The following is a 26105-nucleotide window of genomic DNA, read 5'->3' as shown; positions in this document are numbered from 1 at the left end:
GGTAATATTAAGGAAAAGAAAAAATATTAAGGTCATAATTAAATTATCATTACAAACAGTCTGGACAGGCATGTAAAACGAAGGTTTTAAAGCTGAACAGAAACCCAAGGCAGATTGGGTTATGAAGATGACAGTGGATTTTGATCTTCCATGAAAAGGGCATGATGCTTGCTTAAGAAATGAATTTTTAGTGAAGAAGACGGTTGAAAAACTATTCTTACATGGAAAGCGCATGAAAAGAGAAAAAATAATAAGCTTCATTAACTATGTTGTCTACATTTGGCTTTTTTATATCTGAACTGAAAGTGACTTAATAAGAAACTCTATTTTTATAGGTATGCCAGTCACTCAAGTGTAGATACTGATTTGCGATTCCTAGTCTCCTTCTGTAAAACTAGTTTGAATATGTAATGAAATTATTTCTGCTGCACCAGCAAGGCTAAATGTCTGCATTTTTTCCCTGCACTGCTGAAATACCTGATCCCATCTCTGTGCTTGGCAGATAAAGTGTAAGGAAACTCATATCAGAGGCTTCCTAAATAACAAACAAACAAACAAACACATAAATAAAAACTATAAACAACTACCAGATCTGTGCCCATCTCAAAAACATTCACGATAACTGTCTTCTTACATTCCAAAAATTATTGAAAAGGATAAACTCATTGCACATTAAGTTATAGACTGCCATTACCAAACCAGACACCTTTTTACAATAAATGAAATAATCTATTGTAAGGCTGGCTGTTGTGATGCACTTACTACAAGAGACACTCAATTAAAAATCTTGACCAAATGTCTTTAAACAGTGCCACTGTGGTAAATTTGAATGCATTCCACTGTAACCAGATGTAACCAAAATGATTAGCTCATTCTTTTGTAACTAAGGAACATAGAGATAGGAGACGGGTAGACAATGCTTTAATATTGTGTTTGTACACCTATGGCTATGGATATGCTACTATGCCCAAAGACAATTGGACAAGGAGTAGTATGGACATGCTGCTACGCTCCCAGTACAGCCCCAGCCCATCTTGACAAAGAGTCGAGGGTGGTCAGAATAATTGGTTTGTGTTAAGGGTGCCAAATCATTGTTAGGGACCATGCACCATGAAGAAGGGAAGCAAGTTACATAAGCAAGGTGGGATTGCGCGTGTCCAGAAGAAGGGGTCAACTAAAGGACACACCTGTACAGCTACCAAGGACCACCAGAGACCCCCACGGAAGCCCCTCGGAGCTCAAGGATGCGTGCGCAATGACCACGCGAATATGATAATTAGTTCCAGGAAATAGAATGAATATGCATGATCATTCCGGGAAATTTGATGCATATGTATGTAACTGGGCAATATAAGCCTTGGTTGATGTAACCTGCGGTATGCACGCTAGGTGGAATGATCCCCTGTGCATCCAGTGCCATAATAAAGAATGCCTGCTTCTTAATACTACATTGGTGTTAAGGAGTTTGATTCCCAATTTCAGTGACAGTTTTGGCGACCCAGATGGGACCCTGCTTCTGAATTTCGACGGATCTGGGGGATCACAGGACCTCCAGCCAGCACCGAGGGATTCTCAGGGAGAACCTCCGATCCCTGGACCAAAGAATTCTGAGCAAGATCCCCTGGAACAAGGTAATAAGGCATTCTTCTAACGGGTAACAGAACTTTAGGTAGGACGTGGGTTAGAGTCCCACTCTGGGCAGTATGTGGGGTTAGAGTCCCACTTTAGGTAGGATGTGGGTTAGAGTCCCACCAAAGGTAGGACATGGGTTAGAGTCCCACCAAGCCTGCTCGTAAGGCATGGCAAAAGCTACGCAGGGTTGGGCTAAGAGGTACCTTGGTTGGTAAGTCTCTGCTAGGCGAAAGCCTGTAGAGCGGGGCCCAAGGGGGAGTCTTCGACGGGGGGTTGAAGTCTCCAAGGTTGGGATTTCTGGCAGGGGGCTGGAATCCCAGAGGGAGCTCCAACACGGGTTGGGATCCCTCTGACTAGTGCTTGTGATAGTGCACAATCACAACCACTAGTCTTTTGGGAGATGGGTACATTTCTGAGTAAGAAACCCATCCCACAAAGAACACCTTTGGGATGTATTTTAAAACATTGGAAAGATCTGGGGGGTGATCCTTTGACTCAGAAACAATTAATTGAATATTGCAATCATTGGTGGCCAATGTATACTTTGGAACATGGGGAGAAATGGCCAAAGAATAGTCCATCGCAATACAATACCATCTTGCAACTAATGTTATTTTTCAAAAGGGAAGGTAAATGAGATGAAATAGCTTATGAGGTATTTATTTTTGCTTTGAGAAATCATCTGGAGTGGCAAAACCAGTGTGGGATTATCCAGTAAGATTTTATGGTATTGACTTTGGAAAAAAACAGGGAAGGAATAAGAGTTTAAGATGATGTTGCTCTGCCTGTAGCATTGGAAAAGGGAATGTCCCAAAGTGAGAGAATTGGATCTTTAGCTACAGGCAATTAAGTTGATGACTCTGAATGATGAGGACTGAAGGAGACCAGGGGAGTCAATGCCAGCTGAACACCTGGTTACATTAAAGCTGGGGAATGATGAAGTAGAATTTTTAGTTGATACAGGGGTAACATATTCGGTATTAAATATATGCAAAGGGGGGTTTAGTCCTAAAACTATAAGTGTTGTTGGGGGAGCAGGGTGGAAAGAAAATTGGCCATTTTTACAACCTTTGAAATTCAAATTGGGAAAGCAATGGGTAATTCATCAATTTTTGTATATGCCAGAATGTCTATCATCTTTGTTAGGAAGAGATATATGGAGTAAATTGAATGCACAAAATAATTAAAAAAAAAAAAAGGGGGAGATTCAGCTGTTAATACCTGAATCAAAAGCTGTGGAAGCGAGAATTCTTATGTTGCAGAACACACCAAGACCGAAGGAAGAAATTCCTGCAGAAGTAGAGGATGCAGTAACACCCGTGGTATGGGCTAGTGGAATTCCAGGTCGGTCTAAGTTGGTGGAACCAGTAAAGGTTGTTCTAAAATCTGGAACTAAACCTGTAAGACAAAAACAGTATCCTATTAAGTGGGAAGCTAAAAAGGGGTTGGAAGAATTAATAACAAAATTTTTGAATTATGCATTATTGATAGAGTGTGAATCAGAATATAATACCCCAATATTGCCCGTGAAAAAGCAGAATGGCAAGGAATATAGGTTAGCTCAAGATTTAAGAGCCATGAATCAGATTAAGACATTCACCCAGTAGTAGCTAACCCATATACCTTGCTGACATCCTTAAAAGAAAAACATAAGTGGTTTACTGTACTTGATCTCAAGGATGCTTTCTTCTGCATGCCTCTAGACAAAGATAGCCAGGCATATTTGCCTTTGAATGGAAAGCCCCACCACTGGATGCAAGACACAACTCACCTGCACAGTGCTACCTCAAGGGTTCAAAAATAGTCCTACAATATTTGGTAATCAGTTGGCAAAAGGATTGGAAGTGTGGAAAAAAGAATAATATCGCAGTACGTAGATGGCAGTTTGATAGCAGCAGAGACTCGAGAGGACTGTTTACAAGTGCCCATCAGCTTGTTGAATTTTTGGGACAAGCAGGATACCAAGTATCAAAAAGCAAGGCCCAGATTGGGAAAGAGACTGTGATATATTTAGGCTTTGAAATTTCACAAGGACAAAGAAGATTGGGAGCAGGCAGAAAGGAAGCAATTTGTCAAGTTCCAGAACCCAGAACGATACTGGAATTGCAGACATTTTTGAGTATGGTCAGGTGGTGTTGATTGTGGATCCTCAATTATGCAGCTTTGAAAGGATCCCAGGAGAATGACCTGTTGTGGACACCTGAGCGTTGGACAGCTTTTAAAAATCTGAAGAAGGCTTTGATGTCTGCACCTGTGTTAGGACTCTCAGATTTAGCAAAGACTTTTGAATGTTTGTACATGAGCGATAATATCTTGCTTTGGGTGTGTTGACTCAAAAATTAGGAACTTGGAAATGGGCCATTGCGTATTTTTCTAAGCAATTGGATAATGTCAGCAAGGGATGGCCTGGGTGTTTGTGAGCTGTGGTAGCAACTGTACTCTTAATCCAAGAAGCAAGGAAATTAACCATGGGGCAGAAAATTACAGTTTATGTCCCACATATGGTCATTTCTGTCTTGGAGCAAAAAGGGGGGCATTGGCTGTCCCCAAGCCGCATGCTCAAATACCAGGTCACTCTCTTGGAACAGGATGATGTGGAACTTAAAACTACAACAGCAGTGAACCCAGCAATGTTTTTGAGCTCGGAAATGGGTGAGTCTTTACACCATGATTGTTTGCAAACTATTGAACAAGTATATTCTAGCAGACAGGACCTGACGGACGAACCGCTGCCTAAGCGTGATTTGGAGCTGTTTATGGATGGAAGCAGCTTTGTCCAAGATGGAAAACAGATGGCAGGGTATGCAGTGGTCACCACCACCCCAAGTGATGAAAGCTGAAGCTCTCCCTGTGAATACATCAGCACAGAAAGCAGATTCACACACATGGAGCTATCTGGAAGGAAAGAGGACTGTTGTCAGCTCGAGGATCGCCCATTAAATATAAGGAAGAAATTCTTCAACTCCTCCAGGACATCCAGCAGCCCAAGGAAGTAGTGGTAATGCATTGTAAAGCACATCAATTTGAACAAACCATGGTAAATGTGGGCAACCGATTGGCTGATAAAACTGCTAGAGAGGCAGGGGAGCAAAGCATCCTTGCCCTGGGACCAGTAAAACAGGTAAAACTTCCAACCCCGAAACCAAATTATGGTAAATTGGATAGATTATTGGCAGAACAGTTGAGAGCAGTAGAAAATGAGGTGGGTAACATCCACCAGACAAGTCATAGTTACCCCACAAATAATGATAAAATAGTAGAGGAAAAACAGAGAGAAACACATGGGGGAACTGAAGTGATGATTGTGGATTTACAGAAATCAAGATTGCTGTGTGCACATCCCAAATGTTACAGCTGCTTAGAATGAACAAATAGATGATATGAAGAGGGTGGCACAGCAGACTCAAGGTTTAAAGAGTGAAATGCAAACAAATTGGTTAGGCCAAATTTTGGGACATTTTGGATTTCCTCTTAAAAGATGGATAACTGAGTTGTTACAGACACTAATCATTTTGATTACAGTTGTTTTGGTGATTTTTTTGGTTTATCAATGTTTAAAGAAAATGTTGACACAGAAATCGGTGATGAAGCGTCGTACACCAATGCCAGGAGAGAAGCCACCTGCTTATGTTGAGTTATTAAAGATTAAGAGTGGAAGTATTGAAAAGATTATTATTTCAAAACTTCCAAAGGGGGGAAATGTAACCAGATGTAACCAAAATGATTAGTTCGTTCTTTTGTAACTGAGCAACATAGAGATAGGAGACGGGTAGACAATGCTTTAATATTGTGTTTGTACACCTATGGCTATGGATATGCTACTGTGCCCAAAGACAATTGGACAAGGAGTAGTATGGACATGCTGCTACACTCCCAGTACAGCCCCAGCCCATCTTGACAACGAGTCGAGGGTGGTCAGAATAACTGGTTTGTGTTAAGGGTGCCAAATCATTGTTAGGAACCATGCACCATGAAGAAGGGAACCAAGTTACATAAGCAAGGTGGGATTGCGCGTGTCCAGAAGAAGGGGTCAACTAAAGGACACACCTGTACGGCCACCAGGGACCACCAGAGACCCCCACGGAAGCCCCTCGGAGCTCAAGGATGCGTGCGCAATGACCACGCGAGTATGATAATTAGTTCTGGGAAATAGAATGAATATGCATGATCATGCTGGGAAATGTGATGCATATGTATGTAACTGGGCAATATAAGTTTCGGCTGATGTAACCTGCGGTATGCACGCTAGCTGGAACGATCCCCCGTGCATCCGGCGCCATAATAAAGAATGCCTGCTTCTTAATGCTACATTGGTGTTAAGGAGCTTGATTCCCGATTTCAGTGACACCACCACTTCATACTGTTTACTCATATTCTTCTTATTAGTTCAAAATAACAGTCACAACTTTAATAATAATCATTCTTCTCTGTCTGGAGAGGGGGAGGGTTATGCCTTTTAAAAGATTTCTAAATTATGCTAAGCATCTAGGAGACTGTAAGCAGCAATTAATTTGTGGATACTTCAAGTTTTGAGAGATTTAAACACAGTATGAACAAAATACCAAAGTTCAAGAAGATATTTTGGGCACTTCATCCCTATCTCAAGTACTCAAACCACAAGCAAAATCCGCAGGAGCAGAAAGACTGCAGGGTAATGAAGAAGCTACAATGAAAGTTAGGTACAGCTCCAGAAGAGATGTGCATCTGTATATATCTGTGTACCTGTGTCTGTACATGGTTATTTGCTGTTGTTGTTGCTTTTGGGGGGTGGGTGGGAGGGTGAGGGGCACTATCTGAAGAAAACTGTAGCCTTTAGCATGAAGACAGTGATCTCACATGGTGGGGGAGCAGATGAAAGGAGTGGTCTCCAGCTCCAATCCTATGGCAGGAAGAAAGGAATCTATGCTTCTAGGGAATACTTGAAATCAAAGTCAAACTCCTCTGTGGGACTGTGTGACGTTTCTTTCCTCACGGGACAGAGACTGTGTTTGATGCAAGTCCTTGGAGCAGAATTTGGCTGGCGTGTTCAGCTACAAACATAAGGGCAAATCACTCCCTTCTGGATGTTACAGAATTCTTTGCAGTGTGCCACTGCTTGTTGATACACGTCACTAACATATTTTAGGGGAGGGTAGGAATGTTTCGGGCCTGGGAACTTTTGCTCTCAGCACTTTCTTGCTTATTTATCTGCACACACGTTCCTAAGGTGCGTTCTTGGTAGTGCATGTAATTCTGTGTGTGCCACTCAGGTGGTTTTACTCTTTGGACTGTCCCCCAGCTGCCCTGGTTTAATACACAGGAATGGTACATTCACTGTGAAAAACACTCCCCCTTCCCAAAAATCCTCCCACACCAAACTAGGTCTTATTGATAGTAAAAAAAGTTTATTAAGACTCAGAATTATCTTATTTCAGGAAAAAAAAAAGAAATTTAAGTCACCAATAAAAGAACAATCATGTATAATAAAATTTCAAGTACCTAAAACTTGAAATTTCAGTTTCCAGGCTGTACTATTCTACCACCATGAACAAATAATAATAGCCTCAGGCCAACTGTTGTCACCTTTAATGCTGTGGTACTGTAGTCTCTGATGATCCTCTCGGTCGTCCTGTCTCCTTCAGTCTACATGAATGTAATTCCTAACAGAACTGAGAATTAAGCACTTGTATTTTAAATCCTATTCCTCAACATGTTGGATATTCTGGCAGCCAAATGACTTTTTGAATTAGATAGCATGTGTGAATTTAATTCAGCTGAATGTCATTCCCTGCTGCTTTATTCAATAAACGCCTTGCTAGCTCGACTATTTTTTTTTTTGAGATCCAGCATCATTTAATAAAAAAATCTACACTACATTAAGCACCACCATGACAGAGCTGGATTAGGGGATGGGTGGAAGAAAGCTGTTCATTCCCACCTAGGGAAACTGAAAGGAAAATGCCTGAGGAGACCATAGGGATGTTTGCAGCTCCAGGACAGGAGTTCCCTGAAAAGTACTATGCAGATTCAGCTCTTCAGCTGCATAGGCACCATTTTCACTGCTCTGCAGAAAGTGGTGGTTCATGAGCAGCCTGTGGAATCGGTGCCAAGGCAGGGGATGGAGGAACAAAGGGCCTTTCCTCACCATTGCCGTTCAAAAAGAACATCATTTTAGGTTTGTGGGACCTGCTACACTATTCCACATCAGCACTCCCAAACTCTGTCCCTCCAATTTTTCTCTGCCCTGTTCAGGTCTATCCCATAGCTAGATCAAGAATGAATGCAAATTAGAGATTGTTTAGAGACTTCCTCTACCTGATATTCCTCTTCTGTATCATATATATATTATAGGAGAAACTCTCCTTATTGACATACTTTCATCAAATGTTATCCACGCAGGAAGAAAAATTGTAAGTTAGAGAGGAAAATATCATAAAATATAATTTGGCAGAATGACTCAAATGCTTGAGGGCACATTCAGATGACTGACCATATAGTTGCTTCAAGAAAGTGGCTCTGAGCAGCCACACAGTTCTGGAAAGAGATGTGTATGGGTAACGCATGGGAGCAGGGCTGGGTCCAAATCCTGCTCTGAGCTCAGCCACCTACAGCTACGCTAGCACACAAACATGAAAGCAAAGTAATTTCAAGCTCCATTAGTAGCACTGGTAAAAATCAATGATCTATAGACATGGAGGACAAAAGAAGCAAAGAAATTATACTTTCGAGGTTATAGTATACAATGAACAATAAAAAATACACAGCCTGTTTAAAAAGTACTTAACAATGAGGCTTAAAATATGGTGGTTGGGGAGTTGAGTTTTGGGAAGATGACTACATGCTTAAACAAGAATTTCCTCCCTTTTCTCTTTAAGTAACTGTAAACTCCTTCCTAGTTTATCCCCGGACACCTAAAAGCTACAATTAGCTTAGGTTTTTAAAAAGCTAATGAGAATTGATCAGTTTTATTATACAAGTTTACGGATGTTTTCTTGAATTAGGACAATTCAGAACAGTTGTTCAGTAGCAAGTATCCCAATCTCTTCTCACTGGTAACAAAAAAAACAATTCTCAAGACACATTTTATCAGTATTGCTATCTTTCCCCCCTGTATATGCTTGTTAGCTTGATGTCCTAATGAGCTGAACACCATCAGCTGACAATTTGTGCCATTATTTGCTGGTTCATAGGGCTGTTGTCTCAGACATGAGCCTTCTGTACTGAAGATTTATTTTTCTTCCTTTGTTGTGATTAAGTGGTCAGTTGTTTTCAGTTACAGTCCTGTTCCTGCTGGAACAGGGGTAATTCTACCCAGCAGGCTTTGACAGGTATATTTTAGGCCTGGTTTGGGTAAGTAGCAAAGCCAGTTAACCAGTGAAATAACCATCAGTCTTTTTAAGTAAATATATGAGTTAAAAAAACCAATCTGTATGTGCCTAAATGTTCTCAGTTCCTGATTTCAAATTAAGAGAAGTCGGAAGTTCGTAGTTGGATCTCAGAAATTCTTGTTTCTGTGTTCCACTATTTTATAATGTTTTTTCTTGGGCTTGTTAGTAACATTTCATTACCAATAATTACCACTGTTCCTCCAAGGAAAAGTAAAATGAAATAAAGCTATCTACCAACCTTAAAAATAAAGGCAAACACCCAAAAGTTTACAAACTTTTCCTACGTACATTTCTAACTTGCACAAGAACTTTTAAAACTAAAGCTTCAGCCAGTTGACAAAACTTCTTGGAAGAATCCCATGGGATACACCCCAAACATAAAAAGGGTAGCAGAGGTGGTTCATATTCAAGGGTCCCCTCCTGCAAGCTCAAAAATGGTCAGTGCCAACATGCAGGAAATCAAGCAAAGGCAGCAAGAGGCCTTTGGGAAGAAGGAGCTCCTCACTAAATTCTCATATAAAAAGAAGGCATAGACTTCTATGGTGGCAGAAGGAACAGGTGACCCAGGAGGAATATAGAGACACTATGAGAGCATGCAGGGATGGGGTTAGAAAAGCTAAAGCCCATATGGAGTTGAATCTCATGATAGACCTGAAAGGCAATAAGGGAGGTTTCTACAGATATATCGGCAGCAAAATGAAGATTGTCCACATCTTTTGGATTTTGCTGAATGGGGAACAGCATCCAGTGACAAAACCTATGGAAAAGGCCAAGACACTGGATGATTTCTTTTTCTGAATCTTTACCAGTAAGACCACCTTACAGGAATCCCAGGTCACTGAGACTGTTAAGAAAGTCTGGGGCAAGGAAGACGACCTCAGTGGAGGAGGATCAGGTTAGAGATCATTGAAACAAACTGGAAACAAATTAAGTTTGCACTCACAAGTGCTGAGGAAGCTGATGGATGTCATTGTGAGGCCACTCTCAATTATTTGTAAAAGGTCACAGCAACCAGGGGAGGTTCCTGAGGAGTGGATAAAAGCAAATGCCACTCCTGTCTTCAGGAATGAAAAGAAGGAGGATCCTGTAAACTACAGATTGATCAGTCTCCCCTCCATCTCTGGGCAGGTGATGGAACAAATCATCCTGGAAGCTATTTCCAAACATGCTAAGGACATGTAGATGGCTGGAAATAGTCTGTATCAATTCATAAAAGGAATATCATGTGTGACTAACCTCCTGTGATGAGATGACTGACTAGATGACTGTCGAGATGACTGACTCAGTGGATGAGGGGAGAGCAGTTTAGCTTGGCTTTCGTAAGGCTTTCAGCACTGCCTCCAGTAACATCCTCATCGACAAATGGATGAAGCACATACTATACAAGAGGACAGCAAGGTGTATTGAAAACTGGCTGAACTGTGGCACAAAGTCCAGCTGGACACAGTCAGTAGTGGAGCACCCAAGAGGTCAATACTGGGGCCAATACACTGTTTAATGTCCTTGTGAATGACCTGGATGCTGGGACAGAGTGCACCCTCAGCAAGTTTGCAGGTGATTAAAAACTGGAAGGAATGTTTTACAGACCAGATGTTTGTTCTGCCATCCAGACAGACCTCAGCAGGCTGGAGAAATGGGCTGGCAGGAACCTTGTAAAGTTCAAGAAGGAGAAACACAGTCCTGCACCTGGGAAGGAACACCCCCATGTGCTAGGACACACTGGGGACCAACTTGCTGGAGAGCAACTTTGCAGAGAAGGATCTGGGACTCCTGATGGACACCAGGTTGACCATAAGCCAGCAATGCACTTTTGTAGCAGGGAAAGCCAACAGCCTTCTGGGCTGCATTAGGCAGAGCATTGCCAGCAGGTCGAGAGAGGCGATCTTTCCTCTATACTCAGAGACAGGCAGACACCTCTGGAGTGCTGGGCTTCCCCATGCTATAGAGACATAAACATACCGAAGGGAGTCCAGTGAAGGGCCATGAAGTTGACTGAAGGCTTGAACCATCTCTCAGAGGAGAAGCTGGACTAGTGATCTCAAGAGGTCCCTCAACAAATCTGTGATCCTGTGATTCTGTGGTTCTGTACTATGTATTTCAGTGTTTCCTGTATGCATTGAAAAGGCAGAAAGACACCTTCTAAAAAAAAAAAAAAAAAGAAGGCAATAAAAGACATTATATGCAAAAGCTGAATTAGAAAACATTCCTGAATTAGCATTATACGATCATTTAGTTCTGTTACTTTGTTTTAAATTCTGTTCTGATAAGTCTTAATATCAACATAAGCTATCTTACAAACTGCAACAGGAGGAAAAATGTTAAAATAAGAACTCCCTGAAAGGACAAAAATATTGAGCACTGAATATTCAGCACTGAACACACAGAAAATCATACACAGCCTTTGAGATGAAATGGAAGAACTGGAAAGTTGCCCAGTCTTCTCTTTCTGTAGCTCTAAAGTATTGAACCTTTTAGGAAATGAAAAATATTAGTAGCACATTTGTGGCCATGTCCCACTAATTCCTAGACTCTTGTCCAGGGCTCTAGTCCTAGACTCTTCATATGCTACTGTGACAAAAACCTTGATAAATATTGTAATAGAGCTTGAGACATTCAAATTATGCATCAAACTCAAAAACTTTTTTTTAGTTGTTTTTGTTAGGAAATTTATTTGGAAAGGACAGCATGATTCTTCATGTGCAATATACAATCTCTTGCATAATCATTTTTTTTCATATATGTTTGAGATTCAATAAAGTATATTAAGAAAGATGATAGGCAGATTAATTGACAGAGAGGTAAATAGATCACCATTGTGCCATTCAGTGAGTCACTGTTTAAACAGTAAAAATCTATTCCTGTTTTTTGTTAATAAAATCCTCTCTTACCATGGCATAATAGCAACTGTATCTATGGATTGTATTAAAGATTTCTCTGAGGCATTTACAGTGACTGAAATTCAAGGGCTCTGTTGTTGATCTTTCTAATGTTTAAAATATCTTCTGACCTTAAAACAGATACAAATTCCTTTTTGCCCTTTTTTTTTTTTTTTTAAGCACTACGTGAATAACACAAACCTTGCAACCTTAAGCATGCACAGGGCAACTGAAAAAACCAACACATTAAGGAAATATACCTTGCATGCTAAATTTCTGAAGTTCCATAAGGTCGCTGCAGCTTGAAAGGTGCTGTTTTGAGAGGTCCTTTTAGGAATCAGATTTACTACACTGAGAATTCAGATTTTCAGAAACCCTTTTTTTTCCCCCCTTCCATTATGGGATTTTTTTATTGTTCTCTTACACCATCTCAGATCTATTGTGGACAATACCAGATGTTAAGGGATGTGTGCAAGCACTGGCAAGATCTTCTCTTGATAGATTATTGTACTTTCCAGCAATCAATACGTACAAATTGTGCACAAATGCTGTAAACTCCCCACTGCAAACATGATGCACATACATATAGCCAATACTATGTATAGGTCAGCAGGACAAATAGTTGCAGGTGTATACAGTGGATTAACTACAAGTGTGTTGCGCCAGGATGCCTGAAAAATTGAATGCTTATCTATTTCAGCATGCTGCTGGAGTCTCTGGGAGAAACTTTTTCAATGGGTTATGCAGGAGACTGAATTGCAGGGTCAAAATTTTGTATGGTACAATACCTCAAAACAGTATTCTTTTTTTTTTTTCCATAGTGTTTTTCATTTTTTTTCCTACTTCAGCTTTGAAATCTAATGAAAGTGACCAGAAAATGTCTGTTTGCTACAGAGTGAGTGAGAAGAAGAAAAAACAAATCCCCAGATAGAGCAGTAGTTCAAAACTTCATTCTTTCTTAGAAATCAATTTACATTGTGAGCAAAGCTGTGAGTATTTACCCTCAGAAAATGGAAAGATATACTTGATTTTTTCCTTCCCCACCTGTAACAGCTAGGCTCAGCTTCAGAACTTCTAAGAATAAAATGTTGTGTCTCATGGATTCAAGAGAAACCTCAGAAAGAAAATTCCAAGCCTCAGTCTTCTTCCTTTCTGAGAAGACATAAATATGGCATTTTTGCTATTATCAGCAAGGATAGTTTGTAGTAGCTGGAGTACAGGAGGTGCATTGCCCCAGCAGGCACTCTAGGCCCCAGCAGAAATGAGCTTCAAACCCATCTCCCTGGGCCTTTCATCTCATGCTCACTACGTTAGTGACAAGAATCCAGTCAAGAATGAGTCTCTGCAATTATATCCAGACTCTGAGCTAGCCAAGTTCTGCAGAGGAAAAAATATCGAGTATATTTCACTGGTAGGAGAAGATACCCACACCAGAGTAAGAAATGCATGATATCATTTCAATGCAGGTACTATACTCTTCCCTTTCCCTCCTACTTAACTAACTTTTGAACTTTTCCCAAATGTACTCTGGAGGGATTGCTTCACTGAGCTGTGCAACTCTCCCGTGTAATCTCCTCTCTCTAAGATCGTTTTTAGTAGCTACCATACTAATCATGCTCTGACAAATACATCTCTGAAGGTACCTGCTGAACTTTTCTAAAATACGATAATCCACTTGGGTGTATCATCACCTTTTCTTATGCGGGGCAGCCAGGTAGGCTATGCTGAAATCCACATTCAGCAAGGTATTGCTAACGGAAATTGGAAATAAAATATAGATGTGAAAACCACTACCATCACTTGACTAGAACAGAGGAAAAAATACACTCTATTGAACCTTCTAGATTTAAAGAATAGAGTAAAATCACTCCTGATCTTCCAGCTAACCGGTGGCAGGAAACTGTTGCATGTATTGTGCTGTCCAATATTCGCTTTCTGGTGATGGACTAAACTCTAGGCTGACATTATTATGATCAAGCAACTGTCTCTGACAGCGTAATTCTTTATTCCCTTAATCAAAATTCAGTAACGGACCTGGTCCCTCTGGAATAATACTTTTGTCCAACTTGGTACCACAAAAGTAAAAGTAAGTTACTTATATCTAGCCACAAGGACATTTGGAGTAAGGTAAATTGCCACTGCAGGAATTTGTGAGGATTATTAACAGGATAATATGAACTGTGAGCTTGGCTTAGCAGGCATTCCTCACTCACTCTAGAAGATCCATAAACATGAGTGAGGTGGCTGGTACCCTGCTGAAGAAAGGTAATGTGGAACGAGATGATTTGTTTAACAGGATATTGTGAGGAAATGCATTAATAATAATAATAATAATTTCCGTTCCCCCATGGGACTAAACTACTCAGATGTCACTGCTAAGAGCAACACAACTTTAGGCTGAATGCACGTCAGCTCAAGTTTATTATTTAGCGTTTAATTTTCCAAACAAGTTTGTTAGTTGCAATGTATTGGTGGATTTTTTTCATTCTCTGGATCCTTTACACCATCTTTCCAGTGCAAAGCCTGGGATTCAAGGTTTGTACTGTTAAAACAGCAGATTCTTCATCTGAGGACACGCACGCAAACCAAAAGCATTGCTGAGTTTAAGAGAGCCTGGGGCAGAGAATTTTTCCTAGTCTACCAGTGTTTCCAAAGCACATATCAACTGACTATAGATCTATGGCTCTATTGAATGCAATCACATTAAAGAGTAATAGCCTTGTGCTGAATGCTGCAGGCAAACATAGCAGTAAATATCTAATGCTTTTTTTCCTTCTCCATTTCTTCCTCATATATGCAAAAAATATATGGGAAAAAAAACCCTTTCCTTTTTCTTGTGACACTTCAATTATACAGTCCTATAGATACTAGACTTAAAAGCACATAGGAGGAATATTCTAGATTTAGTGCAAGTTTAGCTACCATTCTACCCTATGATGAAACCCTCCTGCTGATATTAAGCTCTTTTCTGGCTCAGAAAGTCGTTCAGCCTGACCTGTTAAAGCTGATCCAACATTCTGCCTCTGGGCTCTGGGTTGTGAATATTCTGGTAGTGACACTGTCCCTCGAAGGGATCATGTTTGTTTTTATAACTTCATTTGTCCCCCTATCATCTGTCACCAGGATTTTTTTTGTACTGCCTCCAGAGAAATTGCATCAGGGGCATTCAGACATCCCATTGACAGACCAGCCCCAGCATGCTCTGCACTGTGGGTTGGCAGAACTGAAGGAAAAGGGCTGAACAGAGTACTGACAATATTGCCAGCATTTCTCATGCTACTGTCATGGTCTTAAGCAGGACAATGAGGAAGAAAGCAACAGGAAATTAAAAAGAGGTGTTCTAAGTATTTTATGAATAGGTGTCCAGCACAAGCAGGGTGTCAGAGACATGTTTCACACAAACTGAAAGACAGACCTGTATTTGCTAGAAAATAATCCAAATAGTGGCATGGTTTCTGAACATTGAGCCACCAGCCAACAAGCCAGTTCCAGACATGAATAGACAAAACTGTGAGAAAATTCATTTCCTGGGCATGGAAGTTAGTATTTTTAAACTGCCCTAAGGTAGGGTCCCCAGAACTTGTTACCTTTGAACAGCCTGTAGACTGGAAAAATGCAATTTGGTATCTTAGAAGTAGTAAACAGTATTTTCACTCTGTAAGTTTAGGAATGCCTACTTCAGGAGTCTCCTATAACCAAAGAGGAAGAGAACGTGTCCTTTCAAGAGACCATTCCAGCTAGACCTAATGCTGTTACTTGTACCCTTCTTTACTTACTATGTAGAGATCCTAAATTGTCTCCTTCGTGTAGATAGTATCCTAAACTGTGTGCCTCCAGTTTGGGTGTTGACAATATCTTCCCAAGTAATTAGGCAGGCTATTTTCTCTTTCTTGACAAAACTGAGTGTGTATCTCCAGTGATCAGACCTTAATCTGTGTTGATTTTTGCACTACTCTAATAACTTCAGAAGGAAACTACTACTTTATTTGAATTGGCGAAACAACAATGTACTGGTAACATCAGACAGGTGGTGCATTGAACTGCAGTGAATTCACAGAACATCAAATAAATGTCTCATCACATTGTCCAAGAAGGAAAACTGCTTACTTACCCTGATAATAAATTGTCTCCTAGTCACATGTTGTTGTCCTAAACAAGACGGTCATCTAAGTGGAACTTCAGTCCAGTCTGGGGCAAACATCCTGAGATCTGTAATTAAGTCAGAGGATACAAATGATAAGAAAATGAAAATTTGAAATGAAAAAGATGTAAATGTAAGGAGTGATGTTTAACCATGCTGGACAATACTACTGTTGGAAAAATCTTTAGTGGATTTGATCTCTCAGCCTGCATCTGCGTATTTTATAACTTGTAAAGTACAGTACACAAGGAGTTTAATTGTTTCCTTAATAGTATAATGGTTGTGTTGGAGAGGATATCTTTAATTAAAGGTAAAACAAATTATCTTGCTAATTTTGCTGAGTTTTTAAAAGCCTTCTTAAGAGACATTTACTGGCAGTGGAATCCAATGAAACTTCCACTGTTTTTAAAGACTACCTAAAAGCTTTGAATGAAAAGTGTGATGTAAATGTTAATGAGCATACTGTGTCATTTATGTGCTCAACAATGCCACGACCCTTTTCTCCTTTCAAGAGACTGTGATAGAACTGAGTCATTTACTGGACTTTGTGACAACTGAAATACATACACAAGCAAGTACAACAAAGGCATTTTGCAGCTCCATATAAATCTGTTGATTGCTGGACTGGTAAGATTTGATCTCTGCTCTAACTTGTTTAATTATTTGGTTCAAATCCTCTGAAGTGAAAAATGGTAGGGTCTAGACTGACTGCTCTCAGGGTTCACTGATGTTTATTCTCTTGGGTTGCTTCACACAAGTTCTGAGGGAGGTTCTACAGTGGAGAAGCTAAATCAAACATTTCCATTATTAAAGTTCTACTTCTGAGTTCAATAATCTTGCTTAATGACATCTAACTTATTCTTATAATGTGATTCCCTAAATTAAAGATTTCCTATTGCAGTATTTCACTAGGTAAAGAGGTTTAGTTAAGAAAAAAAGAAAAGGAAAACTAGAAATAAAATCTGTGTTTCAAATACTCTTGGGAGATAGGATCAAAATAAAGAGTTTTAACTGTTGCATGCTAATATTCTACCCTGTGCTACCAGCATCCTACACAATCTCAGGGTAAAGATGAATTCTGTTACCATATCCATTTTCCTCACATACTTGAATGTGTCTTCCACAATCATTAACCAACATGAAAAACAAAGGATGGATGTAAAAATAAATCCTGATATACCAAAAAGAACTGTTCTACAGCACAGAAAGAATCATCTACAACAGTATATGCTTTGTGCAAGCTGTTATTGCTAATCAATCAAAAAGACTTGTCAAATTAATTGTCAGTGTCAATACATATAGTGCATTAATGCCATCCTTCAATAGGCTTTTTTTTTTCCACAAGAAGGAATGAAAGCACCAATCTACTGGCACATCATTTCCTATAAACGTGTCAGGGCTGTGCATAGTTGTGTATATTAATTGCCTACACAACTACAGGTGGGGGTGGGCAAGATATCTGGTTGACTGAAACAGCAACAAATGTGATTACATTGCCAATTATTGATTTATTTTTCTTCAGTCATGGTTGTTATCACCTCCCTTTCTTAAATTTTTTTCTGTAAAGACTGATATTTTAAAAGTATAAGAATTTCATTTTCTTCTTCCAATAAATGTATATTTCAATGTAATTGATTGCTAAATGCATTAGCTCAAGTTATTGATCAGAATCAACTTTTTTTTTACTTTTGTGCATGCACTTTAAGTAAAAGTGTTTAAAAAAATTGTTACACATAAGTTTTAGAAGTGGCAAAGGTTCAAATCTAATCCTACGTCTGAACTCCTAAAGTCAGTACAGCTCCATGCAGGCTCATTATTAAGGTCGGATTGAAGGATGTAGGCATAAGACTGTGACATAGAGCCTTTGGGGAAGAGCTTATATTTCTAGTAAACTAGTAGAAAGCGTCATGAGCAAGGCCCTCATCTTGACTGATCTTCAGCTACAAGTTTTATTTTTCCTTGTTTGTTAGAAATGTTCACTTACATACACCCAAGTGAAATGTAGCTAATATTTGTTAACCTTTCCAATAATGTAATAATTCATGTTTACACTATTTCTTTATCATTGTTCACATTCATATTGAAAGGTCATCTATGCCATATAAATTTAATATCAAATTAAGCTGACCTTGTTTTTCCTAGAGAGAACAAGTTACAACTAATTGATTGGTAGTTCCCTTCAACACCTTAACCCCTGCTGGCCTTGGCAAATTTCCTGCGATGTGATTATCATCATTAATGTGTCCAGCCACATTTATGGGTTCTAGATGGGAGAGGCGTTCAGGTTTCCTGGCATTACCAGACACTCTTAAGGTGTAAGACAATGCTAAAACGTTATTGAAGCAAAAGCAAGAGAACTGGTTAGAAATAAGAAACTTAGGAGGCTGTTGTTCAAGCCTCTCTTAAAAGAGATAGAAAGTTTATATGCTTATCAGATCAACAGTTTTTGCATCACTGTGATTTCAGGAATGCCATTTTTATTTGACTTTCATGTGAACTTGAGATTCCTTAGGCATCAAAAGCAGGTGTTACTGGAGAGATAAGCTCGGCTCTGCCCAACGGGTCTGCATGTCTGGTGTTTCACTGACCCCGGTGACCTGCTAAATCACATCTAGATTTCAGCTTCTTCTTATCTCTAAGGAGTGAGATGGATTTGGGAGATTTTTCAGACAGAAACAGTAAAATTATTTCCTACCTTTCACAGCTATGAGGTAGACAGGGTACTGAATGGAGAGTAAATCCTTCTCACAGGCCAAGAGGCAGAAATCCACAGAGGCTAATTAGACAATGTTGTGAGGGCGTAACCTCTAGTCTTACCTTAGATCCTTACCACCCAGAAACTAACTCTATCATTCATAACTGAGTATAAGACAAGGCAATATTTCTAGGCAGCAAAATTATTTTTGCCAAACACTGTGTTGTTTGGAAAGCATGTAATTCATTTAATTTATTCCAATACTCGTCATTGTACTATCTGGCCAGTTTGTAAAGCATTATACACCAATGCTTTAATTTCTTCTTGCTTCTAAGAGGTAAAGTGAAATCAGGTCTCTTGTGGTTTGCTTCACAAAATAAGACTTGGAATTAGAAGGGCACTTTTTACCTTTCCAAAGCCCTTTCATAATTGTTTGATCAGATTTATTAATACCTAGTATTAACAAAAACAGAATTTCCTGATTCCAGTGTGTATTGTTTAGAATACACACCCATGTGAACCAAATGTGTACTCTTAAATGGGTTAAATTGACAGAATACCTGTTAGATGTACAAACACCCTCCTTCCTCCAATATTTCTTTGGATATAGGCAATCAGGAATATACAGTCTCAGTAAGGCGGTTGAAGCATCTTGTATTATGATGTACTTGGCAAACAGAAATAAGGCTGAGTCCCCTAATCAAAATCGCCTTGAGGCTGCTACCCATGTTTTCCAGTGCACCAAAGACACAGTCTGAGGCTTATTTCATTCTCATTGTTGGGGTTTTGGGGGTTTTGTTTTGGTTTGGTTTTTTTCCATTAAATCTTTCAGGCTTTGACATTTTGTTCTAAAATATTGCTATTGTATGCCTTTCATAAGAGAAAGAGAAGAAGAAAGCAGAAGAAATCTGTTAGAAGAGATTTACAGAAAGTATCTTGATCAGAAGAACCCTATAGACTTGATACATTTCCTTCATGACTCTGGACATGACTTTAGCGCAAAAAAATACTGAGCCCACTAAGGGGAATTGACTTAGACTTAAATCAGTGGTGCACTGACAAAAGAGAGGAGTCTTGCAGAGAGGCAAAGACCTTGCCGAATCCAGATGGAAGACAATTAGGGAGACAATTTTCTTTAATGGGAAAAGAGAGGGTTGCTTACTGCTTGTCTAAGCTGAGGGCACTGAGAGTTATTCCACATACTGCACTAGGAATAAAGGCAGGCTTTGAAATCCAGGGAAGAGAGAGAAACTGAAAATTCACATTACTGCAGATTGGAGTATTAAAAAATCGCATTACTGCAGATTTTTTATAGGCAGAAAAAAAAAACCAAGAAAGAAAGAAATACGATCTCTGTGGGAAGACAGAGGAAAACAGATCTAGTTAGAAAGAAAGAAAGAAAGAAAGAAAGAAAGAAAGAAAGAAAGAAAGAAAGGAGAAAGAAAGAAATAGAGAAATAAAGAAAAAGCAGTGAAGAAATTGTGACTTTTCTATTTATATCACCTCCAAAGTTTTAACAAACAGAAGCACGCTTTTTCCAAGAATGCATTAACATTTTCTTCTTACTGATGGGACAGTCTGTTTACACAGTCTGCTGTCCTGAGTTTATTCCTAGCAAGAACTAAAATAATGCAAGGAGGTGATGATGATTATCTTCCACAAACAGATCCCTCGGGCTAATACTAAACTACGCTTCAGAGGCACCTCTCAGTCCCTCGCAGGATATCAGTCTATGATGTCAAACCAGACATGGTCACTGGTCTTGCCAACAAGTTCCATTCTTGGCTTGTGTATTTATGTACAAAAACAAACTTCCACAGTGGAAAATTTTGGAAAACTTCACTTGATGCTTTATTAAAAGTTCAACACAATAATGGAAAAGTCAATCTGATTTCTACCCCTGAGTGGTTTTCATTCCTGAGGTTTCTATGTTTGAAGCTGTCTACAGCTCTGAGTTAATTCTGAGATTCTTAATCACTTTACAGAAAGCAGTATCCAGTGCCAGGTGAAAAGTTTGAATTAAATTAATACTGTGGCCAACATCTTAGGGCAAAACATATTTCAAAGGCTATGTGAGCCATTTTCCTCCAAAACCTACTTGCTATGCAAAAATATAACAAGTTTCCTTAGTAACAAGCATTTCCTTGTCAAAGACTTGCTCTCTCAGAACATATCCATTATGGATTATTTATCCCATTATCTCTAAGTAAGACAGTGCTGACAGAAAGCATTCATTACTGCTCAGTCCCTACATTTGCCTATTGTTTTTTAGCTCTTGAATATGTGAACAATAACACCCTTAATGGAGGCTAGTGTAAGCTTTTATTACTGCAGTTAAGCTAGCATGTCTAAATAGAAACACAAAATGTTTTAAAGTACTAATGAACTAATGAATCTTTTCCAGAACTTCTATTGAGACTATATTTTTTTGCTAGTGACCCCATAAAATAATGGGTTCAGTTAGTATTCTGTTATTCTTTCTAGCCATCTGAAAGCATTTCATATTATTACTTTATCGGAAACAGTTATTTATTTCACATTAAAGATGAACAGTGGTTTTACATTGCTAATAATAACTAATAAATGCTGATGCTCAGCCATATTATTTTATAGATTTGAAAATTAAATATATTCATTGACTGTCTATGCTTTTTTCACTACGAGGGAAGCCCCATTAGTAAATCCCTGAAGAGAATTTTTCCCCAATAAAGCAGGCATCTGGCTAGGAACCTTGAAAGACTGTCTGTGGAGGTGTTCAGAGAAAGCAGGCTTGATTTCAATTCCTTGTGACTGGGGTGTGATGTGGGTCCTGCTCCCCTGCGTGAGATTAGCCGTTTGCACCTCCACACAAATAGGACCAGAGCAGCGTGGTACGACTGCGTGCCTCTGTGCTTGTGGTTTATGGTCTCATCCTGCTCCCACACAACAGTTACAGTAGTTCCAGAAACTGATAATTGAGCTTATAGTTCTGAGGACCAGGGAAAAGGCATTTGCTGTGGCTTAACCTTCAGATTGCACCATACGTATACCATGATAAAAGTTTCGAGTACCACTTGTTTAGATGTTATTGGAATGGTTAAAAAGTTGTAGTGATTTTACAGATGGGGGAAAAGAAATTCCATATTTGTCTGATACAAGGATTTGAAAGTGGTTAATACAATCTCCAGACATTTTCTGATTTTCAACAACTACAAAATTTGCTTTGGAACAAAATACAGGCTTGGGACATACCTGCCCTGAAAGGGAATTTTTGAGGGAATTGCTGCTAAAAACTACAAATAAATCTGTTTTGTATTAATGACTAAAGAATTTCCTAGCAATAAATACTTAAATCGAAAATTTCTAGTGTGCAGCCTTTTCTGGATAAAGAAAGAAAATCAATAACTATATCGTACATTCCTTCTGTGAATGCAAAGCAAATTCTATTTAAGGACTGAGACACCTGGTCTCTTCTCTAGGAGAGAACTTGCTAGAGCGCAAAAGTCAATATTGGCAATAAGAGAAAATCCTAACTTTTGAAATTGCATTTTTTTCCAATCTGAGATGACTATATTGTAAAGTGACTAGAAGACAAATATTTTGCAGGGGAGAAAGTATTTGCGGTCAGCCGCGAGGTCCTGGCATCTCCAGGGACCAGGAGCTGACTTTGCACCATGCGGCTGGAGCAGTGTCCTCGCTGGCAGGGGCACAGCAAGGAGAGCAGGGCAGGCAGGGTGGTGTCACTGAAATCAGGAGTAAACCTCTTAACACCAATGTAGCATTAAAAAGCAGGCATTCTCTTTATTGCAGCACTGGATGCACGGGGGATCCTTCCACCTAACGTGCATACCAGTTTACACAGATCTAGGTTAATTTATACAGTATATCTTTCCATATGCATAGGTTTTCATACTACTAGGCGGGACTATGTTAATTAGTAGCTTACATAATTAGTATCTTACAATGATGATTTAGCATAACGCATGCTTAGTTTTTCACGTGGGAGTCCTCTGGTGGTCGCTGGTGGTCATAGACCCCAAAACCATGCTTTTCAGGTCATACATTCAGGGTCATTCTTCTTTTTAAGGCTTAATTTTCTCCAGTGTTAAATATCACATGCTGGAAGATCCGGTTTTACCAGGATATTCTTGGGGGTTTTTTTGTTTCTTCTTGGTTGACCCTTTGAACTTTATTCTTTACATGTGCCTCATTTATTTTCCAACAGTGGCAGTAGCCAGGACCAGCCAAGAGACCAGGTGGCCATGAAAGTCCATGGCACTGAGGCAGCTCACACCAAGGAGTTGTGTCCAGGGAAGGGCCGGGATCAGAGACATGCGGTCAGGCACAGGGATGACTGCCCCATAGCTCAAGTGAGGAACCAGTGCTTGAACCTCGGGTACAGCTCCCCAGGATGGTGGACCAGTCACCGCTCCTCACACCTCTTCATCACTCCTTAGCTGTGCTCCCAGCCGCCAGACCCAAGGTTTCACGGCTGCCCCATGTCCAAGCTGGCCTTGAGCAGCAGCTCCTCTGGGAGAGGGCTGTGCTGAGGGTCCTCACCTCAGCTGAAATGCTGCTCTTGAACTGGGGCATCAAAGGTGGTCATATACAATCAAGAATAAAGCAAAAAAGATAGTTTGAAAGCAAATGACTAGGAAGTTTGGTTCTGTAGGCACCTTATCAGTATGTTTGTTTATTGGCATGACCCCCCCCACCCCACCCCCGTTTTTAAGAAACTAAAAAGTACTTGATATCAGCCAGCTTTAAATACTGACAAGTGAGAAAAGTCTTAAATATGAAGGACTTACTTGACTGTCTCCTTTTGTTCAGAGCACCTGCTTTTCATGAGAAAACATAATTCTATATGATGGAAAGTAAAAGCAAATAATATTTTATTGAGGGAAGGAATGTATTTGTTCACTAAAATCTCCAGCTTTTTGAAACAATTCTGCAGGGAATCTACATGACAAAGGCAAATACATCTGGTGACTGTTTCACATTTACAGACAGATATAAGAGGCAAAGAATCTACTCCTGCCTTGTACAAAGTGGGGAAGATAAAGAAAAACCGCAGCAGAAAATCACTGTTGCCCAGTGTGACTCATCAGAAGTGGAAGATGTTTATAGCTCATAGACAGCACTAAAGAGGATTTATCTGCTTCTTCATCAAGTCTTCAAGGGAAAAGCACTTCTGAAAGCAGCTTGCTTTTCTACTTCAACAAAAGCATCCATCCCACCAGGAGTTATCACTACCTCCATCTCCACAACTTGCAAAGGGCCCATTACCGCTGCACCCAAGTTTCCAGCAGAACTGAATGCATTTATACGCGCACTGTTCACACAGGAAAAGACATAATAACCAGAGCCTTGATGATAAATATATCATACAAAGGTGTCATACAAAAACATCTACTGCACTGCTTGCAACTGAAGACCATCCTGTGACAATCCCCATGCTTGCACGTTAATCGCTGTCTCTGCATTATAGAATATGTGTGAAATATACAGGTAGGAATATATAGCGATAGTGCTCATTTGAGGACCTCCAAGCAATTGCTAGGGGATTTACAAACCACTTAATAAAATTTCTATGTACTGAATGCTGTATAATGCAAATTAATTTATATTTCTTAATCTCATTTTGTTGACAAGTTAGGAGTAGTTCATGTCCACAAACCACGGACTGAAAATCACTAAGGAAAACCTCACTCTGTTCACATTTAATATGTAACTTTGTTTACATGGTAATGTGGTTATGCAAGTCTTTACAATTCGGATCTTAACAACCTCTTCAAACCACCTTCATTCAAGTAAAGCAGTTCATGCATCTTCTGCAGAGCGTGCTCTGCTTCTAACAGCCAAGAGACTGAACTCAGACCTGAGATTCTGCACCCTCCAGAATCAACAGAAAAGGACTTTCAGGGGAATAGTTTAACCACTCCATAACACAGAAAGCTGAATTCTGTTTTGCTTGTTAGCCCATCCCTACTGAACAGATTTCCTTTTGTTTGTTGTTACTTCACAAAGAGAAAGGTTTCAGGTTGCCGCTGGGGCCTTGAGTGTTGGTAACAGCTTGACTGAGCTAATCCAAGCACAAAGGAAGAAATGCAAACCACTCTGCTGTGTTGTAGTGCAAGTCTTGCTTGTGTGTAGTGAAAAGAGCAGCATCTGTACCAGTGAAATCGCCATGACAAAAAAGAAAATAAAAAGAACACTGTCTCAAAAATATTCCAGTGAGAATTAAAAGAAGGCAGGAAAAACAGTTCTTGAAGGAAATCATTAATGTCTTATTCTCTCTTTTAAGGTTTTCAGTATGATGTTCCAAATAAACTGCTGACAGAGGCATCTAAACTTGTGACATCTGAAGAACAAAATATAATAAGGAATTCACTTATGTCACAAAAGATTAGGTTCTGTGTCTTAAATTCACATGCCTGTAATTTTATTAGATTCCACTGTGGCTAGGTAGCTGCTACTATTTCTATTCCATTAATATGAGTTAACGAAAGTGTATCTAGGAAGATTTACCTACAAGCAGTACTGACTTCAGATTCTGATTTGAAGCTTATAAATGTGAGCTGAAATACCTGGTTTATTGCATTGGTGATATCTGTTACAACTGGCAGCAAGGTTAGTAGCTATTAATCATGATAAAGATTTGAAAAGCATAAACCTGGGAAACCTTTTTTTACTATAGGTTTGTAACTCCTTCAAGATAAGGGGAACCTTTGAATTAAGGAAGTCTGAACATACTTCAATACATAACCTAAAACGCTCAAGCAGTTCTTTAGTGTAGCAGCTCACAAGGAAATACTATGCTCATTTGGGACCAAGATCCATGCAAAGTGTGTTGAGATGGCTGTAAACCTGTCCATAGAGCTGAATAACAGGGTACAGAAAAAGTAAGACAGAGGCAAAAGGGTTTTTTTTCCATTCTCTTTAATCTTGCCATGAAGTATACCCCTGTATATAACCGAGCTGCAGATGAGGGTTGTCATGAACAACACACAACAGATTTATACAACATAGTGTGTAACAATATTCCTGTCATTTGTAGTAACTGAAAATTTATAATCTCAATTACAGAAAAAATATTTCTAAGACTGTGCACGGATTTGGCATTTTCTTTAATCCTAATATTAAAATCAAGATTAAATATTAATTATAATATAAAATAGCATCAATATTATTAATTCTTAATATTTACCTACTTTACCTGCAAAAGTTGGAATACTTAAAAATATAGACATCCAATAAATTATTACTCAAGCAGAAGTAAGGTTTCCACATCATTTCAAATTAGCTGGTTCTCATCCATAATCCCCAAATCAATCTTTGATAAATTTAAAATGCCAGCACAGATTTTTGTTTGCTTTGGTTTTTTGGTTTGGTTTGTTTGTTTGTTTGTTTGTTTT

The sequence above is a fragment of the Ciconia boyciana genome, chromosome 4 (assembly GCF_034638445.1).
Source record: "Ciconia boyciana chromosome 4, ASM3463844v1, whole genome shotgun sequence".
NCBI classification, from domain to species: Eukaryota; Metazoa; Chordata; class Aves; order Ciconiiformes; family Ciconiidae; genus Ciconia; species Ciconia boyciana.
This window is presented reverse-complemented; position numbering follows the sequence as displayed.